Source organism: Cydia pomonella, chromosome 14, assembly GCF_033807575.1.
Source record: "Cydia pomonella isolate Wapato2018A chromosome 14, ilCydPomo1, whole genome shotgun sequence".
Taxonomy (NCBI): Eukaryota; Metazoa; Arthropoda; class Insecta; order Lepidoptera; family Tortricidae; genus Cydia; species Cydia pomonella.
Genome location: NC_084716.1, coordinates 21,163,990 through 21,185,640, shown reverse-complemented (window position 1 = coordinate 21,185,640; position 21,651 = coordinate 21,163,990). Strand labels below are relative to the sequence as shown.

The 21,651-nt window shown below is 36.9% G+C and overlaps 1 protein-coding gene across 1 annotated transcript in view; it reads right to left on the bottom strand.

Annotated features, from left to right (window-relative positions):
* Positions 1-21,249, bottom strand: part of LOC133525191 (prothoracicostatic peptide-like) — a 111,345-nt gene extending 90,096 nt beyond the window's left edge. The window contains exon 1 of the mRNA XM_061861468.1: positions 21,164-21,249. The gene's annotated coding sequence lies outside the window, so the exon portion shown is untranslated. The remainder of the gene's footprint in view (positions 1-21,163) is intronic.
* Positions 21,250-21,651: the final 402 nt, after the last annotated feature.

Sequence of the window (21,651 nt, the reverse complement as noted above, 5' to 3'; positions counted from 1 at the left end):
TAATTATTTATTTTGTGTACTCGTAGAAGATGTGCGTGATATATAATATACCTACGATTATCATCAAACATTTCACCTATCTTTTTGTCGAATGTAATGGACCACCCTTGGAATAGTGCCAGTAAAAGTGTGTTAATTGAAATCGTGATATACGTGACTATCCCTTGTATGTTTATATCTTTTTAATTTCTGGTTTTATAGGTAGTTTTAGTTTATTTAACTATATATTATTTTGTAATCTTACGTATCGCCTAAGATCTTTGTTTTTATACTTCGATTTATTAAGTAATATATGTCCTCTCAACCCTGCCTTAACCCGCTGGAGTTGCTGTGTTGCCCCATTTGCGGAGGTAACAAACAATACAAAGGTCGGCGGGGGCTTGCGATCCATACCGCTCATAAGCATGGCACTCGTATGGCTGTCAACCCCCCGCTGCCCAGCGTTTCTCAACCAGCGCCATCATCCCCCGCCTGGGGCTACACAGCTTCTTCACCACCAACCGCTGAAATACCTCTAGCGGATAGGCTAGGGTCATTAAAAGCTAACGTTCCGGTTATAAAGAGAATACCCCGGGGTGCGCGCTTCTGTGTTGCACGCTGCCTCGCCGAGAGCGTAGCCAAAGTTGTTGCCGAGAATTCTACTCAAGCTTGGGAGCGTTTTCTTACCCTCCCTTACATAGTCCTGCACGCCGACAAATCTAGCAAAGTTTCACTTACATCCCAAATTAAAAATAATACGTCATATATTTCTAATCCACCAGTTACTTTCCCATCCCGTGAAAACTATACTCGAATACCTCATAATTCGCTCAGTACCAAGATAAGATCAATTGAAAATAAATTTTCGGAAGGGGATATAAGTGGAGCTGCCCGTCTTTTATTCTCCCGCGACGACTTGGCTGCGCACTCTGCTGAGACCTATGCCGCCTTGATTGAAAAACACCCCGCCCCGGCCGCCTCCTTGACGCTGCCAGTTCCACCCGCCTCTGACGACCCTACTATACATGTGTGCGAGGACGCAGTGTTGCAAGCCATAGCTTCGTTTCCCAATGGATCTGCTGGCGGAATAGATGGTTTGTCTCCACAGCACCTTAAGGACCTGACCACGAAGTCTCTAGGCGAAGCCAGAGCTGACCTAATAAAGCAACTGACGGCGTTAATAAACCTGATGCTATCGGGCCGCGTACACCCCGAGATCGTCCCGCTGTTGTACGGTGCTAATCTCGTGGCCCTAGCTAAAAAGGATGGCGGGATACGCCCGATCGCAGTGGGTTGCACCATCAGACGATTGGCCTCAAAGCTCTGCTGCAGAAAGCTCAATAAACAACTGACAAATGCCTTCAAACCCCGGCAGCTGGGTTTTGGAATCAAGGGCGGTTGTGAGGCGGCAGTGCACGCTGCGCGCACTTTTTTGAATCGTCCTGACTTTGAAGTTTTTGTCAAATTAGACGTTAAAAATGCCTTTAATTCGGTTGACCGCGGTGCTCTGTTAGCAGAAGTAAAAGAACAACTGCCAGACATTTATAATTATTTACAACAATGCTACGGAGCACCATCTAAATTATTCTTTGGAGACAAAACTATTTTATCAAGCATGGGCTGTCAACAAGGAGACCCGCTTGGGCCCGCCATTTTCAGCTTAGTCATTCATCCGATCATCACTAAACTAAATTCAAAATTCAACCTCTGGTATTTAGATGACGGTTCCCTTGGTGGCGATGCTTTAAACGTTCTACAAGATGTTCAATACATAATTAGTAAATTTTCCAAAATCGGACTTTCATTGAACTTTACCAAATGTGAGATTTTCATACCAGATCACGTTCCATCGGAAAAAAAAATTGAAATATTAACTAACTTTAACGCGGTCCTGCCAAATATTTCCGTTCATTCTAAATCATCTCTTACCCTTTTAGGCTCTCCAATTTTTGATGAATCAGTCACCCCTGTAATTAATTGCAAATTAAATTTATTCAATAGTACATCTGAGCTCCTGTTTAAAATAAATCCTCATATGGCGCTTTTTATCATTCGTTTCTGTTTGTTTACACCAAAATTTATGTACTTACTCCGTAGCTGCCAAATTTGGAAATTCCCATCTATCCTTTCATCAGTTGACTCCTCCCTTCAGGCAACTTTAACCAAAATTCTTAACATTCATTTTGAAATTAGGTCCTGGTCCCAAGCGGTTCTCCCAATAAGATTTGGGGGGCTGGGTGTTCGCACATCCGCTAGCATAGCTCTACCTGCTTTCCTGTCCTCTGTATATGGTTCGCTTTCTCTCGTCGGTATTATTTTAAACCGATGTTCGATACTTGACGATGAGATAGCGAACCTGAAGGAGGCCAGGGAGGCCTGGTGTGAGTCGTGCCCGAGTGCGGATATCCCAATTGCCCGTCATTGCCAGCGGGATTGGGACTCCCCACGTCTTAAGATAGCCCATGCCTCACTCATCGAACACAGCCTGGACGATTCTGAACGTGCGCGTATTCTAGCAGTTTCGGCCCCCGAGTCAGGCCACTGGTTACAGGCTCTCCCATCCAGACAAATCGGCACTGTTCTGGACCCAAGTGGCTTAAGAATAGCAATATGCTTGAGGCTTGGGTCTAGAATATGTGTTCCCCATACGTGCGCTTGCGGCAAGGATGTGAACCAGTTGGGCCGCCATGGCCTCTCATGTTCAAGAAGCGCCGGCCGAATATTCCGCCACGGCACTATTAATGATTTGGTCCGTCGCGCGCTCGCCACCGTGTCTGTGCCTGCGGTTTTAGAACCCGTGGGCATGGCGAGGGACGACGGCAAGCGTCCTGACGGAGCCACGTTAGTGCCGTGGAAACTAGGAAGGGCCCTGGTGTGGGACGCAACGTGTGTCGACACCTTTGCACAGTCCCACATTCAGGGGACCCGCATTCGAGCCGGCGCTGCCGCTGACCAGGCCCAAGTACTCAAGCGCCGCAAATACTCGACGTTGCTCGACGACTATGAGTTTGCGGCGCTCGCGGTTGAGACTTTGGGTCCCTGGTCAGCCGACATGAAAATATTCATGGCAGCACTGTCGGCGCGGCTGGTCGACACCACAGGGGACCCCAGGGCTGGCGCGTACCTCTCTCAACGTATTTCCCTTGCCATACAGAGAGGTAATGCCGCCAGTATCATGGGGTCCATGCCGCAAACAGACCTGTTAGAAGGGGTATTCTCTTTATAATTGGTTCCTTTTTTTTTTGTAGGTAAGTATATTTTATAGTAGATAATTTTATTTTATTTCTAGGTTTAATTTTAGTTTTAATTTTGTTATATTATATTTTAGTTTAGTTAGTCTTTCATGAAATACATTTAAAACAATACTGACTCTACATGTGTGAAATTATCTTAAAATTATAAAAATGTGATTCTAACAATGAGCCCTTTCCTTTGATATATATCAAAGGAAAGGGCTGTACACGATGTACTTAGTTTTCAAAATTCATAAATTTAAGTTACATGTCCATCTTTCCTCCATCCTGTAAGGGTTCTGTTTTTTTCCTTTCGAGGTTCGGAACCCTAAAAATACTTGAATGACTTCCCCTTGGCACCGAGACCCGTCTACAAATTTGAAGCGCTACAGACGAACATAAATATTATCTTTTACTTTAAGTTAAAATTTCCAGAGAACAATGTATCGTAAAAATAATATTTCTCGCCTGAACAAACAGTTAAGTGGATCGTAACTGAGAATAATTAATAGGATTATTATTGAGCCCTCATAATACATAATACGGCAAGTCGTTTCTAAAGTAAGTAAGTACCATTTTGGTTGCGTCTCGGCGTTTTGGTATGTATGCCACATATATGCTCTTGTGGCACGGACGTGGACCGACTGGGACACCATGGATTATCTTGTCAAAAAGTGCAGATCGCTTTTCAAGATATGCGTCGCTTAATGACATAATCCGTTGGTCTCTTGAAATATGTAAGACATAAGAAAGAATAGGAATCAATAAGGTTAGTATGAACCTAAAGTTATAAACAATGTTATTAAGCCAATGTAAGTTACAAAGTACATATGTGTCAATTTTTTTTTTGGTGAACATAATTTTGATTTTTTCTTCCAATATTTAAAAACGAAACTTGTTTTCTTTTAGGCAATATAGCTTTAGACTATTTTTAGGGATCTATTCAAAGTTAATGATAAATAAGTAATTAAGTAAGACGTTTAAATGAGTGCTTGAACCGAAATAAATATAATATTGAGTCTCTGCTGCCTGTCAATGCCCTTACAAAACTAATTTCATTTTAATCACTTTCTTAATCTCAATAATAGTTTTAAACCATCTATTCATTGCAATTTAAAGTCAAACTAAGATAAATCTGCAAAGATTTTAATAGTGTTATTTTAAACATCAGACTTCTATGAAATTGAGACGTATAAATAACGCAACACCAAGTCTACCCTACCCCGCATAGGGTATAAAAACCGGTGCAAGCCGTTGCTCGGAACACCAAGCCATGACCGGCCAACTGCTGGCTGATCATGGCCAAGAAGCCATCGCCCTCAGACATAGGCACTGAAAAGACCCGCCCGTAGTTACGGGCGGTTGTTAGCCACCGCCTAAAAACCTGAAAAGGTTGGGAAGGCATGCTCATACCTCCCTGAGGTATGAATGAACATTTTGCCTTCGGCCGCCGCCGTCGTGTTCACGTGAGCTACATTGATATCGTTCGTTGTGAAATATAAATGTGTGATTTGTTCCTTTATTTTGTGTGATTTATTAAACTTTAAGTAAAATAATTGTGATTTGTTTATTCTGCCGTTTTTGTTCTAAAATCCACCCTTAGATATTAATATATATATACATACTGTCGCGGCCAGTTTCGATCACACCGACTACTTCTAACGTTTAACTAACGTTAACGTTTAGTTAAAAACAAGTGAAATTATAATATTTTTTTCTTGCTGTGTAGATTGAAACGAACGCCACAAAGCATGTTTACGACCGTTTTATTAATCACAATAATCGCCCATTAATCAGCTTAGCAAGCAAATGCTGATCGGTCCCCCCACCGCAATTACAGGCACAATGGGGGGACTTAGTGAGTGGGGATCTACGCCAGCACTCAATGGGTTGTTGGAAGATCATTACGCAAACACGGGTATCTACAACCCTTAGGATCGGTCATTCATTACAAAATTAGTTTCCGGTTAAGATAAAAACAAGAGAAACCCAATATACAAGATAGGAGCTTTAAATAATAAATAAATTAAATTAAATAAAACATCTCAGCTAATTTTTAATCCCCGACGTATAAAGAGGGGTGTTAATAAGTATGACGGCAATGTCTGTCTGTCTGTCGGTGGCATCGTATTTCTCAAACGCATGGACCGTTTTTGATGCGGTTTTTTATGTGAAAGTAAGTTTCCTGGCGGTGGTTTCAGCTATGTTTGACAGAAATCAATTAATCAATTTGAAGAGCATTAGCTCTTTTCCAAATTGACGTATTTTTTTTGATAGTGATAAATTCGATAATCAATATTACAATATTTGTATTTCGTATATATTTTTGTAGAGATTACGTTAACTTCTATTGTCAATTAATTCCGCATTAAATAAGCTTTAAAACTATATGTATGAATAATAAGGGATCTGTACCTATAACTTTTATATCAGTTAAAACCTTTGTGACGTGCAAGTGTATACAGGGTGTAATCGTTAAGTGTAGCCAGGCGATTATTCCGTAAATATAACAGATATTAGAAGACTTCAAACGGATATTAAAAGTGCGTTACCCAATGAGTAAAATTACATTACTAACTTTTTTTAAATAAAAGCAGAAATATCCCAAACATTAACTTCGAACCCTCTGCATTCAAACTGTGCATTTAGCTCGCCGTTGATTGAAAGATTAGTTTATACGGTCTAGTCATTTCATCGTTATCGTATGATTTATGATTTATTTTATTTTATCCACTTATCCATATCCATTTTATTATTTTCTTACAGTTTATTCGTGCAAATAATGAATCTCAAGCAGTTTTATCTCTTACGACACCAACGTTTCTTGAGGGATGAGTCGTCGTACTAAATGTATGGGAGCATTTAAACTTAATATTTTTAATATTTCTACTTTTATTTTAAAAAAGTTTTTAATGTAACAATTTTACCCAATGGTAACGCACTTTCGATACTAATTTGAAGTTTTCTGATATCTGTTATATTTACGGAATTATCGCCTGGCTACACTTAGCGATTACACCCTGTATCTGCGTGCGTTCCTGCGTGGGACACGTTTCCATTCAAACCACATATCAATTATTATTTTCTACCAGTGTAGACGACGTTGGTCAATATATTAGAAGGAAATTAAATTGGGTACTTATAGTCGTATTCTTACCCAATTAGCCGTGTGCCCTGGTCTGGTGTAATTAAAATGAAGGTCACTTACCTGAAAAACATGAACAGAGAATTAGCATATTACTTATATAAATATAATCAAACATTGGTCACAAAATTAAATTTTTAGTAGTCTAAGAGGTAATGAATATGTGGGAGATTTTCTTGTGTAACTCCTAAGAGCAATACCTTTCTTACAGTTTCAAATTAACCCCCCCCCCCCCCCCCCCCAGTATAGTACACTCTGTATCATAATATAAGCGACATAAAAAGAAAAAATATAAAAAATAAAAGCGACGGCTAAAGTGGACAGATATATCGTAACACATATGGAAGGTGGAGGTAGGAAAGAAATCTCCATATACCAAAAAGTGTCATCAAAAAACCTTAAATAGGTGGCGCTACAATACCTAGAGTACTTGAACAAAAAATCAAATCATAGACAGCGCATTTCACTCCGTCAATAACGCCTAGGTTCTTAGCTACCTAGCGCTACTCTGGAGATATTTGGAACTGTTATTTATAGCTGACGGCTGGACACTTTTGCAACAGTTCTACCATAAGAGATTGCACTCCTTTTAATCCACACTCCATAGTAACACACCTTTGTCACCAGAGACATAAGTGTGAAGTGTGACCAGTGAAATGTGTTCGGATATATTTGGGTATTTTATTCGTCGCTATCCATTGAATGATGACTGTAGGTATTTACCAACGATCGAATTTAAACTGTCGTGAGACAGGTACTAACATTAAAATAATTCTACGAATTACACTCACGTATTTTTAGTCACTTGCGCGACATGTTTTCTCAAGCACTAACAGTGCGGGCAGCGTTCACAAAAAAACTAAGGTAAGGTAAGGTTGTGCTAAGCTCTCCGAAACATGTCGCGCGAGTGACTAAAAATACGTGCTTGTAATCCGTAGATTTTTTTAATTTACTAACGAGTTAGAAATTAATTTCTTTGATGCTCGTTTTTATTGCTAACTGTGCTGTCTTTTGCACTTCTGTCAGCAGAGGCGGCACTAGGCGTGGGCGATGTGGGCGACCGCCTACGGCCTCGCGCTCCGAGGGACCTCGCGCCTCAAATACGTAAATTCGGACGCAACGTAAAAAATATGTTCGTTATTTCTTACGGCACCAGAAGGCCTCGACGAATCTTGACTGTCATTTCTGACTTTTCTCTTGCTTTAATAATGGGTTTCATATAAACTTTGACAAAACAAACCTGATCGACTAATACCGTTAATGAAAGCTTGTCACCTACGGCCCTATTCGAAGAATGATTAAGACACGTTTAAGATCTTGGAAAGATCTTTAAAAAATCGATACGTAAATGACATATCAAAATTGACGTTTATTTCGATTCCGCTGTGATCCGATGACAAACGATATCTAAACGAGAACTTATCTAAACCAGAACTTATCGTTATCTCATTCTTCGAATCGGGCCGCTAGCCTATTATACAATCATTTAAACCAAATATCACATTTAATTTTTAAAGGATTTACGACCTTCGCTGAGCGGAGATCGTTGGCGCTGATTGGTGCATGCGAAGTCGAGTGACAGTCGTACGTGAGACGCTCCAATCACCAACACGATCGACAAGGTCATACCAAAACTAGTTCAAACCCGTAATTGTTCGCTCTAGGAAGTGCTCAAATAAAATTTTCAAATTCTGAAGTAGGGTATCTTAAAAGCACATTGTTATTGCTTCGGCTCGAAGTCAACAAAGTGTCCGCATTGACAGCTGTCTCTGCCGACTGTTGTTTGAGTTGCTTGGTTCCCCGCTCATTCAACCTTTCAGAGATAACGAATTTGCTTAAACATTCACTCTTTATGGCATTTCAACATCTCCTCGCAATTTTTGCCTATGGGGAAAAATATTTATTGATAAATTTTTTAGTAGATACTAGAAAACCTCAACGTACAAAAGACTTGACTTAACCACAGGCTTTAAATTATGTACCAGCAAGTGTGTAAAACTAAAAAAATATGGACGAAATATTAAATTTATAGATTAGAAGTATATTTTCTAATTCACTACAAACTTTAATTCTGCATAAAATCCGTGTTATTGGGTATCTAGTATATTTTCTTTAGTCTTTTTTTGTGAGCATAAGAGAATCAAGAAGTAACTAGACTTACCAGAGTTTTGTCTTGACCCTGCAGTACAATTATTATACTTACTATCTTCATCGTGAGTTCGTACAGCTTTGTAGATACGTAAAATAGTACATTACGATACAAGTGCGAAAAATAGGAAATTCGAAACGAGGGGCGATAAATTAAAACACGACGGAAGGGAGTGTTTTAAATCGACACGTGTATCGTACAACGTTTTACAGTACATATGGCCCTTTAAAATGTTCGACACAGTAACGTAATATGCCAATATTCGCACTAGTGCGGTAAAGTAGCACCATATGTACTGTAAAAAAAGATACCTGTTTCTTATCTAAAAACATAACTAGTTCTTATTTTTTATAGGACGGTAGTATAAATCCTGAGTATTAAAAAAATTATAGGACATAATTACACAAATTGACTAAGCCCCACAGTAAGCTCAAGAAGGCTTGTGTGACGGGTACTCAGACAACGATATATACTCGTATAATATATCAATACTTAAATACTAAAAAACACCCAAGGCTCAGGAAAAAATATCCGTGCTCTTCACTCAAATAAATGCCCTTACCAGGATTTGAACCCGGCGGGCTTCATAGTCAGGGTCGTTACCCACTAGGCCAGAACGGTCGTCAAAAATATAAGTATAATAAAAAAAATTGTTAATAGTGATTTCAGTCAGGCAGGAAAAGAGAGCGGAGATATTATATTTAATTTTTCTCTTCTTCTAATTCGGTCCCTCATTGCTGATGATCGTGACAATAATTTGTATGGCAGCTCTCCACTTCTCCCTGTCGGTTGCTTTGTGGAAAACGTAGCTCAGATAGACTTAATTTTTACCAGCACAAATAAAACAATTCCATTCAAGCGCTTCTTTTGTCCCGATGCACTTTGAAAGGTGACTTAAAACGAATGATTTAACTGTCTATGTTTGAACACTCTTCCATGTGACCTATTTCGACGATTTTCCGCGAGTCGGTGCGATGACAATGACAATCAAAAACAACATCCCACGAACAATCGAAAATAAATAAAATTTAACGGCGGCAGGCGGCCGAATTTAAAAAACAATTACGGCTACAGTCATTCCGATCCCATTCGGAAAACGAGCATAAAAATGGTCAGGTAAACAGAACAATAGGCGCAGTATGCACAAAATTTACATATAAATGACATTAAATTCCATAAAAATTATTTCTATTAACTTATACCCATACAAATGACGATAAACGTGTCTGCAAATATTAATAGAATTGGCGCGAAGCGAATTTAAAAAGTTCAATTTAAAAATAATTGCTGCTCGGTGGAATAAATTTATGGTTAGGCGTTTTTTATTTTGGCCCATTTAGGTGTGAGAATACAAATACAATATAAAACTCGCTTAAATACGATCATATTTAAAACGATTTCCCAGCGTCATATGCCATTTTAAACTGGTCGGGTTTGCAACTTGTTTTCATAGATTTTTCACGCTTAAGACGCGTTTTTGGCGTGGTCCGTGCGTGGTTCCAATATTCTTAAGAGGGTTTTACTGTATAAGTAAGTATGTGGTTTATTTTATAGCCAAAAGTACCGAACTAATACCTACACGTATATCTGTTATATTTCTTAACCCAATCAGACGGAGGCTTAAGACGAGATCCGTGTAAGCTCCCTTTAAGGAACGATACATTATTGTACCTAAATTGTAGTTATGATGCTATGATATACCACACAAGGGAGAATCGAAACTTATATTATCATAATAAATTAATAAAAACATTAACGGATGTCAAAACCAGAACTGCAATTGGCATTAATTCCATATTTATTAATATTTAGGTTATTTCAATGGCCGCTCGCGGTATCATTCATTGTCACATATTATTATAAAAACCCTCAATATTTTCACAATTCAGCATATGAAGAGTACCTTGTACCTAGATTCGACCTTCCAACCTTTAACAAAGGAGCGTACTCCCAGCTGAAAGATCGGCAATCCACTTGTAACCCCTCTGGTTTTGCAGGTTTCCATGGGCTACGGTAATTGCTTACCATCAGGTGATTCGTCTGTTCATTTGCCTCCTTTCGCATTTATACATAATATTAAGTAAGAATATCAGCCTATCCCGGAAACATTATCCCGTAAGACTTAGAACCGTTTCTTCCTGGATCTTCGGAAATCCTCCGGGATCTATGTATCAATACATCGGGCGTCAACGGGGCTATCAATCTTTGGTAAATTGGCACTAAGACAGACTTGTCATCAATCTTGGATGGATGTCCACTCGACCAATGAATTAGTGATTTACTCGTTTAGGTGACGTGAATGAGTTACGGTATTTGGATGAATGGTTTCATATGTACGAGATATTACTTGATATTACCAATCGCTTTTTATTTAGGGAAAACGTGAGCAAATTGGACTAATCCCAATATGACCTGGTTTTCCCTTTGTTGAAGGGTCAGATATTTGTGTCTTTCGTATAAATAAATGTCTGTCCCGATTTTACAAGCTTTTATTTAACTTTCCCTGTTAGTGTATGTAAATATGTTTGGGTGGGTCAAATCTTGGAAGCTAAATTTGACCCACTTCCTGGTTTCACATATTACATATGTAAGTCAGGTGACAATAATACTATGGTATCCTCGAGCTGATTTGATGATGGAGACAGGAGGTGGCCATGGGAACTCTGTGATAAAACGACGCAACTTAATTGCGTTTGGATTTTAGAATTATCTCGATGAGTATTAGTTGCCTGTGGAAAGGAAAGTACAGTTAGCGATAAAAAATTGTACCAAAAATGAAATTTTCGCCAAAAACTTATTTGAAATTAGGTTACCGAACTAATCTCAGGCGTCCTAAACATTTTAATGGTTCGTGTCTATAACCAGCGTGATTCTCGTATGTAAATTCCCATCTTCTGATATTCATATTCCATTAATCTAAAGTAAACCTTCAGAATACATACCTTTGGTATCGTGATACGATTCTCAAACATTATCCTAATGAGTTCATTAATAACAATATGAAGAAATTAATTAATTTAATTATACAAGAATATTGCTTCTATAATAACCAGTAAATTATGAAGCCAAAGAATCCTTTGTTATTTTCCATTCTTAATTTTAAGTTTAGTATTATTTATTAATAGATTTTGGTTTGAAGTTTAATAGTTTAGGGTATATTTCTTAAATGATCCATCACTTATAAACGTCATAAAGGCTCCAAAGCCAAATAATTACTTCAAAAGAATCGTATTTTGTTTTAATTATGTTATATTAAAGTAAATAAATATTAACCTTCAAACACATAATTACATATATATTTTAATACTATGGACATATACGTAGTAACCTTTTCAATCGTCATCATTGAAGAAGAAGAGCATCATTCATTGTTATTATATGTAATTTAAAAACGACATACAAAAGATCTTTAAAATATTATTATAACAGGTATAATGAACAGAAGTGACATCGAAAATGCATTCATGAAATTATTTACCGCAATTAATTCCAAGTTAAACTCATTTTCCAGTTCTATTCATTTCAAGTTATATTATTTGAATAAAAACCAAACAACTAAAAACATAAAAAAATACAACCATTAAAAATACTTAAGAACTAAAAATAATATATCATAAACTTAAAGTGTGTGTGTGTTTAAATAAATAACATATTATTTAGCAAATAAAAATAAATATCAAATATTTTTTTTTATCTGAAAGCCGCCCCTATAGAGCGGATACCTTTCAATTAAACCTCTTTATAATTATAACCCTTCACGGTGCCACCACCTTCCACCGGTCCCCAACTCGATAACATGATTTTAATTCACACAGTTTTCGTAGTTACCTTTGTGGCAATAAGTTATGGCTAATAGGATTAAACTGATCTAGTATTGGGTACAATTTAAAGTTTACTCATAATGGTACAGGTAGCGGGAATATTTTGGTAATTAGGTAAAAGGCAAGGTTCTGGTACCTCATGTTAGTAAATTAATTGTGCTCAGAGTTCCATTCTCTGTACCAGTTAATTTCTTAGGTATCATCGACAATGTTGTTATAGCCCTATTCAAACTCACATGCGTAGATGTCTATTTAAACTTATTTTGTCACAACTTGTTCAAGCATCTCCCTCGTACTATTTACTATATGGGCGAAAATTTTATCAAACTTTTGGCATAATTTATATGCGATAAATTATCAAATGGCATCTATACAAATCGCATATCAGATATCATATACATCGCAAATGTAATTAAACAACAATTACCTACTTTAAAGCAAGTGATAATGTGCATAAATAAACCTATACGATATATAAATTTGGTAAACATTAATTGATGAATGTGTCGGGAAATGAAGCCGATGGTTCTGGGTTCGAATCCCGGTAAAGGCAAGTATTTGTGTGATGAGCATATTTGTGCCTGATTCATGGATATTGTCTGTGTATTTAAGTATTTGTATATTATATATGTATATCGTTGTCTGAGTACCCATAACCCAAGCCTTCTTGATCTTACTGTAGGGCTTAGTCAATTTGTGTAAGAATGTCCCTATAATATTTATATATATATTTTTCGAAATGAAATGGTAGATTACTATCAGTGGATGGCCTATTATGGATGCCTTTATCCACGTTATAAAATAAATCTATCTTTTTAAAATCACGCTATTGAAAGAAATACACTGTCAATATCAGACGTCACGTAGACAAATACGTACATCATATATATAGGAGCATCACCTTATTTAAGTTATCCGACAAATGAAAAATGCAGCGCCCCAGAAGACCTTTCCTCCAAACACTTAAAACCTCGGAGCGAGACATCTCATCTGGGAATACGGCGCAATAAGAAATAAAACTGCAACCATTCTTCATTGTCACCGGCCCACTAATTAATATTTCACCCCTTTAAGTCGACTGAAATGCCCGCTGACTCTTAAAGGCATCTAATAAATACGGTTATAGTACAATGGCTTAATGTCAAAAGCCCACGTCTTTATTTAAAAAAAACTGCCTAATATCTAGTACCGAAATTAAATTCACATCTACATTTTCATGAATCTTTGTATAGGTTTGTTTTGGTAGGTTTGTATAGGTTGTTTTGCCGTGTTTTTTCCTTACCACAAGCCGTATCTAACCGTTTTGCGAGGATCGTAGCCATAGGCACGACCTGTGCGGATGGTTTGGACACGAGCTACCTTGAACAAGGCTGACTCATAGCGAAGGGGTGTTAGGAACATTATTTACTCTGTAGGGGCCTGGAGTAGGTAGGAGTCTGTAGTTAGGGTAGAATAGGATAGGGTGTAGTTTTGTGAAGATGTTTGCCACTTTCACCCGAGGAGGCGAGATATGTGAAGGTTGGAACCCTTCACAGTCTCTTAATAGATAACTGGCAATGATTATTTGAATTCAGAACTATCGCCCTGATAAAAAGAATAAAGATCTGCAGGCGATTTGATTCGGAAAATGGCAAGCATCCGAGTATCGAGTAGTCGATATTGATGTAATTCGTTGTTGAAGAAAAAAATATAATATATAAAATAAGAGACCTACTTCGAGAGTTTACATTCCCCATCTCAGATAGACCGTATCTCTTTTACAGTACATAGTTATTTCTACCGTAGGTTAACTCTAAGCAGCAGTGGCAAGCGAAGCTAAAAAGAGGTCGCAACTCCAATCTAGGGAACGGGAACGCGGTAATAGTGGCGGGACTCGCGGCACCTCATTACAGGAGGTATTCCTAACTTTTTAAACACTCAGCTAAGCACGGATTCTTTACATTTCTTATCTTATTGTAGGTATCCAATCGGCGTTTAGTAGTTTTTGTTCGTAGAAACGTAATTGATGGATTTATTTTGTAATAAGATGTAGGCGAGATATTTTCCTCGGGGAAGTATTTCTAATTACTGATAAAACATAGGTAACGAGAAGTGTAAGGGCCTCCACAGACACAACATGACACAATATGGTATGTGTTTTGATCTAGCTGATTGATGTACAAGTTGGCGCACATCGCAGTGTGAAAGATATATTTGAAACTATTAGCAAAATAAATGAGTAGCATTGAGTACTCATATTTAACTTTGTGTGGAGTGACCACTCTATGTACTGTAGAGGGTAGAGGGTAGCACGTGTTTTGTGTATTGTCCTAACCGTTACTTTCGTTGTTAATCGAACTAACACGTCTAATGACATTAGAAGCATACCTAAAGTATTTCGACTGTTTCGAGTCGAGCCACTCGAGCCCGAGCAGCAACGGGAATACAGTGCTAGGAATGGGTCAGTTGTAGCATCCCGGATTACGGTATAAGAATAACACCAAGAATGTTGTCCATTTTTAATAATGGGATTTAGGGATCGAAATATTTTTATTGAATTGAATTGAATTGAAAGTCTTTATTTCAGGTGTGTCGGCCCATATTTTGTTAGTTTACACAGCACTTAAACATTATATTAGTCGAGTACATAAATTATAAAATAAATTAATTAAAATAAAGGACAATTGTATTTTACTAGCAAGACATTATGTATTGATTAATTATTCAAAGCTTCGGGCGGGTTACACTCGTATTTATGGAGAAGCGATTACTGTATCGTTTGCCAAGAACACACAAAATCAATAATTCGTTTACCGTTACTATTGTTTATACTGACGTCATGTAAACTTACAACAATAACCTGGCAACTACCCAATTAGCCGGCTTTGTACAACAATCCACCTTTTCATCACATTTCGGGTTCTGAATAACAAGTCAGCCAGTGAATACTTGTCTTGAGCAGCCACCGGTATTAAATTAAAAGGTAATCTTGGATACCTTTTCTTGAATAGGTGATCATCGGGCATTTATTTTGGGCTTGTTTTACTGCAATTGTTTGTAAATGTGAGGAATATTGGTAATGAAATTCTGAAATTCGTAACAACTGACTTATTTATCGATCTACAAGCGAACAGTATATATCTACAAAGCTGCGCGAAGCATACACCTAGTTATATTTTTGAATGTTAAGAATTTGTACATAGAAAAAGACTGAAAAATAAATCTCGTACAGTAAGTTGACAGGAATCACCATACGTACTCGAATAACTATTTTATAACTATTTGCTATAAGATCCGTTTATATATTACTTATAATTTGGAGATTCATGTTCTTTTTAGCCTTTCTTTTCAATATTAAGTAAACGTGTGTTTATTTAAGTTTTAAGAAAATTGCCCGTGTTAGTAATTGAGGATAAGCTCGACCGGTCCTGCCCGGTAAATACAACCGTTTTATCCCTGTTACATTTTGCAAAATAAAGCATACCTAAAAATCTTTGGTGTCAATTTTAGATGGTCGCAGAAATACCATAAACTTGTTTGGTAATTTAAATAAAACATTCAAAATAGTATAAGAAACTAGTGGCATTAAGTCCGCCTGTTGATCTCTTTTTTATGTCCAATAAAGTTTAAATAAATAAATTAATAAGATCGGAGTCATCGTGATTCACAAAAAGTACTTTTTTTTTTACCACGACGGTGACAAACAAGCATACGGCCCGCCTGATGGTCAGCAGTCACCATAGCCTATGGACGCATAGGAAATCAATAGTAAAACACAAAGAAAGAAACGGTATTTGTATGGATATCGAAAAATACAAAACCATATAATTATCGTGATAAAACTCCTATAAATCTGTTGATGTCAAATAGATAAATTTAGGGATTAGCGTCACTAGTTCGAAATGTAAATAGTGATTTAATGTCTAAAAACTTCGTCGGAAAGAAAAATTTCTATCCAAAGAAGATACACGGTACCATTTTTAGTGCCTACTTAAAGGCTGTTCGCAATCTCCGAACTATATTTACCGAACGATGTAAGCGCAGTCCAGATTTCATATGTTGAGCACACATCGGATGGAGCTCAAACATAATAAAGGGCCGAGGACGATCCTGATTAAACCTTCGTATCTACATGTTTGACGTATATCGAACATATTCTTCACAAGATGAGTTGGTGTTATGAGTGCTTAACCATTTTCTCCTTCCAGTTGAGTTGGTGAGGTCTTAGAGAAACTTTCTCACATTAAAGAAGAAGGCAAATCAAACGTATGAGTGAATGGAATACAAGTAAAAAAACTTTTAACATAAGAAATTTGAATTTAGAAATAGTTCCGAGAGTTTGCTTATATTTAATCGTATTGTGAAAAAAATATTTCGTATGTTAATTTAAAAATATGTGTTTATCTAAGTAAATTGATAAAATTGAATCAGCCCATCGAGTAGGTAGGTATATAAAATTAGTTTTAATCTAGATGTGTCTATCTCCAGCGAAACTGAATCGGGCAAATATTGAAAACCGATTTACAGACAAAGGAATAAAGCGATATAAAAAAATGTGTGTTAGTAGGTTCAGAAGCCCCCGAGTCTCACTCGCATTTAACTGATTCTTAACCGATACTTTCATCTTAACTTAAACTTTTTCATAACCTTAACCATTTTCTTGTACCTTGAAATTCGACTTGAATACATGATCAGTTGGCTTAACACAGTTAAACAAATTACATTAAGCGCAATTAATTGACCGGGGCAAAAAACGCCTCATCGCCCCTCATCCTCAGGGCCGTTATTCTGATCGCGTTTCAAATGAAGCGAACAAGTCGCTCGCAAGGGCGATGTAGTCCCGTGATCCACACTTGCTACCTCGATTGGTTGGAGTGAGTGTAGCGAAAGATTCACGCTAAGTCATCGTAACGCAAATGCTTTAAATTGCTACAACCTTGTGAATCTTGTGATAAGCATTGGTTGGATCCATCTATGTGGTCCTTCGAGCCAGATCCGGTTCGAAGGACCAAGTTCATAGGAGCAATGGTGGGGTAGCAGGTGGAGTTCTCGAAGACAGCCCAGCTTGATAAATTAATAATAAACTGAATTAATGCGAACATTATATTTAAAACTTTCGTATTTTGAAATCATAATTTGTTCCGGGTCAATATTAACTAATTCCGACGTTTCGACGCAGGTTAACTTCACTGGTCTTGTTAGCGGATGATTGCAAATGTAGCAATATTATACATCTTCTCTGTTGTAGATGCAATGACATCAATTCGCGAAGTTCACGACATACTGTTCTTGCCCGAGACCTCGTCTCGCTCAGTCGTACAACCAATGTGAACACCCGCAGGTTCGAGTCTCGGATTAGGCTAATTGGCATCGGGCGAATAAAAATTACCAGGCACGGACGGCTCAGAGTGGGCTCAGACTATTTGAAGGCATTGTATCACTACTTAGACATTACTTTGTAAATTTCGCCGATAGTAGAAGGTTATATAGATATAGTGTTATTAAAATGCGGAGAATTATGACCGATTTATTGAGTTTGTTGGTTAGAAGTCATTATGGTTAACTGCGGACTGGTTGGAGGCTTGGCTGCATGAAACTGCTTTGTATTATGCAAAATAAGCAGTTATGAAAATACGTCATACACAATGTCACTGATGAGTGATGCCATTGTCAAAGTCAATACAATGCCATAAACAAACAAATTAGACGGTAAAGAAATTGAAAAATAAAGAAATTGCTTGGTTGCTTGGATTTTTTCATATTTATTCGTTTTTGTCGAAAGTGTTGTAATTTGCAATTATTTTTTCGCAAGAAACTTTTCTCAACGCTAGAAATAGGTAAGTAAAGATGCAACGTTTTAGTTTGCCTTTGCCGCCGCCTGAGATAATTGGGGGAAACAGGCTTTGTCATTTTAACATTTCGATCTGGATTGGAGTTTTAAAACGCGACTAACCCGCTTACAACAATGCCGGAAGTGTTGTGATTTTCATTATATATTATATACAACTATCTATATATCCTCGGCAGCATAAAAGCAATCAGCTCATTTCGATAGCAAGATATTAATAGATTTACTTTGAATACTAACCTTTGTATTTTGTTTAAAATAACAATGTCAATTATCTGATATTTTGTTTAATTTAAATTTGCATGGCATTTTAAAGTCTAAATGTGTATGGCTCTAAAAATAATAATGTAACAGCATTGTATACCACATTTAATGGCAAATAAATATATTTCTATTTCTATTTCTTCAAGCCCTACCTTCACAAACTCAAACCTACCTTACCTTAGTCAAAATATATGGCACTAGTGCAAACTATTTTAGTACATGGATTAGTCATATAAATTGATACTACGTATACATGTAAGTCTTATTATAATAAAAATAAACGAAAATATTTAACCTGTAGTGTTCACGTTTTGTCCCAATCGGAGTCAGAAAAACAGCAGCTGTTTCATAAAGATCCTACTTTAAGTTAACTCGTTCAGCTGAAGTTTTATGTCAAATACGATACTAAAAACTATTTTCATTTAAGCTTCGTCTTCACTCCTAAAAAGTCTAATCAAGGTAAACTTTACCAATAGAACAATGTAGTTAAGTTTGTAAAATACAAGATAATATTTATGTTAATTGAAAAAATGGTTTAATCTCCTAAGACTCTAACATCTGTTTTTTTTTAATACGGAACTTTTTATTGCTAAATAAAAATAAAGCTTTATTACCGTGCGGCTTTGGCGATTGGTCAGGCCTAGTCGGTAGTGGTAATGGTCTTGGGTTCCAATCCCGGCAAGGAAAATTATTTGTGATATGAGCACAGATATTTTCTCCTGAGTCATAGGTGTTTTTCATATTTGTAAGTATTCGTACATTATCTCGTTGTAGGCACACACCACGGGGTTTTGGGTTTGGGTACTAATTGACTAAGCGCCAGCTGTAGGGCTTAGTCAATTGGCTACTTGACAGTTTTTTGTAAATAATGTCAATCGATCTTGATTTTCTTGAGGATCAAATGTCTATATAGGACTCATGGCAACACGAAGGTCAGAAATGAGAGTTAAAGTCTGAATGATAATGTAATGTGACGTCACATTACATTAGTCCGTCCTAAATGTATAGAAGATCAAGAAAATTGCTATTTTGACCGTGAAATATTGCGTTTATGTATATAGTTGTCATAAAATCTATTTTTCAATAACATTTAAGAAATCGAATGGTATAATTTTCTTTTTTATATTTGAAAGTTATAAAAAAAAAAATTTTTAGCCTTAGAAGCCTTGTATTTTTTTATAATCTCATAATGGGCCATTCATTCTTTTTTTTATAATGAATGGCCCATTTTCTATCCATTTAGTTATTTTTGTTATAATATTCAACATGTGTCAAGGACCCAATTACAACATATTTAGCACCCAGTCTCACAAGAATGTACTAAATATAAGTATAAATTAAAAAATAAATAAAAACTCCCACTAATATTACTTTTTTTGCTTCCTCCGACACCCAATATACGATGTGAAAACGATCTAACAGTCCAAGGTATTTTATTTTATGATATGACAGCTAAAATATCAAAAATAAAATGCATTTAATAAGATAGATAGATAGATAGAATACTCTTTATTGGCACACCTCAGTAAAAATATAAAAGAAAAATAAACCATTGATTAAATTTAGACGCAGACAACAGGCGGTTAATAAGTATCTATTTAATGAATTAAAAAAATAAATATATTGGGAAACATACAGCACATAATAAAACAATAAGGTAAAAATTAATCTAAATTAAAATATATCTAAATAAGGCCCCCGCGGCATTGTGCCAAAGATGCTGGCAGCATTCCCTCGCTGAATGGCAATACTTATGCGCTGCGAGAGAAAGCTGCCAGCTCTCTGGTCACCGGTAGAATCTATGAGCCTTTTACTCATTTCCCTAAATAGTATCTTGGCGCTTGGACCCCACACGGGCCTAGTGTCTCGACTCCATTATTACGAGCTGCTAATTCCAATAAGACAGTTTCATATTTTGTTAACCATCAGTGTTAAGTGATAATTAATCCATAGCAATATTATCGGCACATTATTTAAAAAAAAAACTTGTTTCGTTATATTGTTTTTAAAACAATGTTATTGTAATAAAGTTTGTATATGTATGTTAAATATTTGATTAAATATCATAAGTATCGTATTTAACACTTAACTGTGTAATTTTGTTATGAAGTAATACTAGGTTCAAGTTATTTTATTAGTAATAAAGTAATTCAAGCAAGCCGCGTAGCTCCGTAGCGCGCGTTAGGGAATCCGTAGCCCGGCTACGCCGTAGCGCTACGCGATACGAAATGATTGCGTTTAATTTTATTTAAGGCGGCTCATTTCGGTCGGCTATTTTCATTAAACATAATTTTGTCAGTTAAGTTTTATTACCTAAATGTTATTCAGGCTTGGGTAATAAATAATTATTAAATACATTTATTTCATTTGTGTGATGTCATAGTGTTTCAATGAGTTCACTCTTTTTTTTAATAGGTAAGTAGTATAATTTGGTTATCACGTCGCATTTAGAAGGTAACTGAAGTCTGAAATGCAAAGTATTGGAAAAATAATCATAGAGAAAAAAAATGATGGTTATAATCATGTTGATTGCCTATAACCTTTTTAATAAGACTTTCACTTCTATTTCTTTTTGTCTTCTCTAATTGTCAATAATTAAACACGTACCTACGTTATTTAAATAATTAATTATGTCACTAGAAAAGTTTATTATAGTTGTTTTTTTTGGCTAAAAATATCTAACCTGCTCATGTCTTTTTCCCAAATTGTAAATGTATAATACCATAAATTTACCAAAGCACTTACCGTGCCAAAACTCGACGTAGTTTCACGAAGTTTCCCGAGCGCGGCGACAAGCTCCCACCTCAAGAGTCGGAACGCTACTGACGGCCGTTCCCGCGTCCAATGCTTTTATACCAATGGCTAGGGGGCGGAGTTCGCCGCGCCTGCGCGCTGGAAGCCCCGCCCCTTTTCGAAGAATGACGTCAGAGACATTTTGACTCCAGTGCAGTGCGTCATTTGAACTAAATCTAATAAATAATAATAATTCAGCCTATATACGTCCCACTGCTGGGCACAGGCCTCCTCTCATGCGCGAGAGGGCTCGGGCTATAGTCCCCACGCTAGCCCAATGCGGATTGGGGACTTCACATACAACTTTGAATTCCTTCGCAGATGTATGCAGGTTTCCTCACGATGTTTTCCTTCACCGAAAAGCTAGTGGTAAATATCAAATGGTATTTCGTACATAAGTTCCGAAAAACTCATTGGTATGAGCCAGGATTTGAACCCAC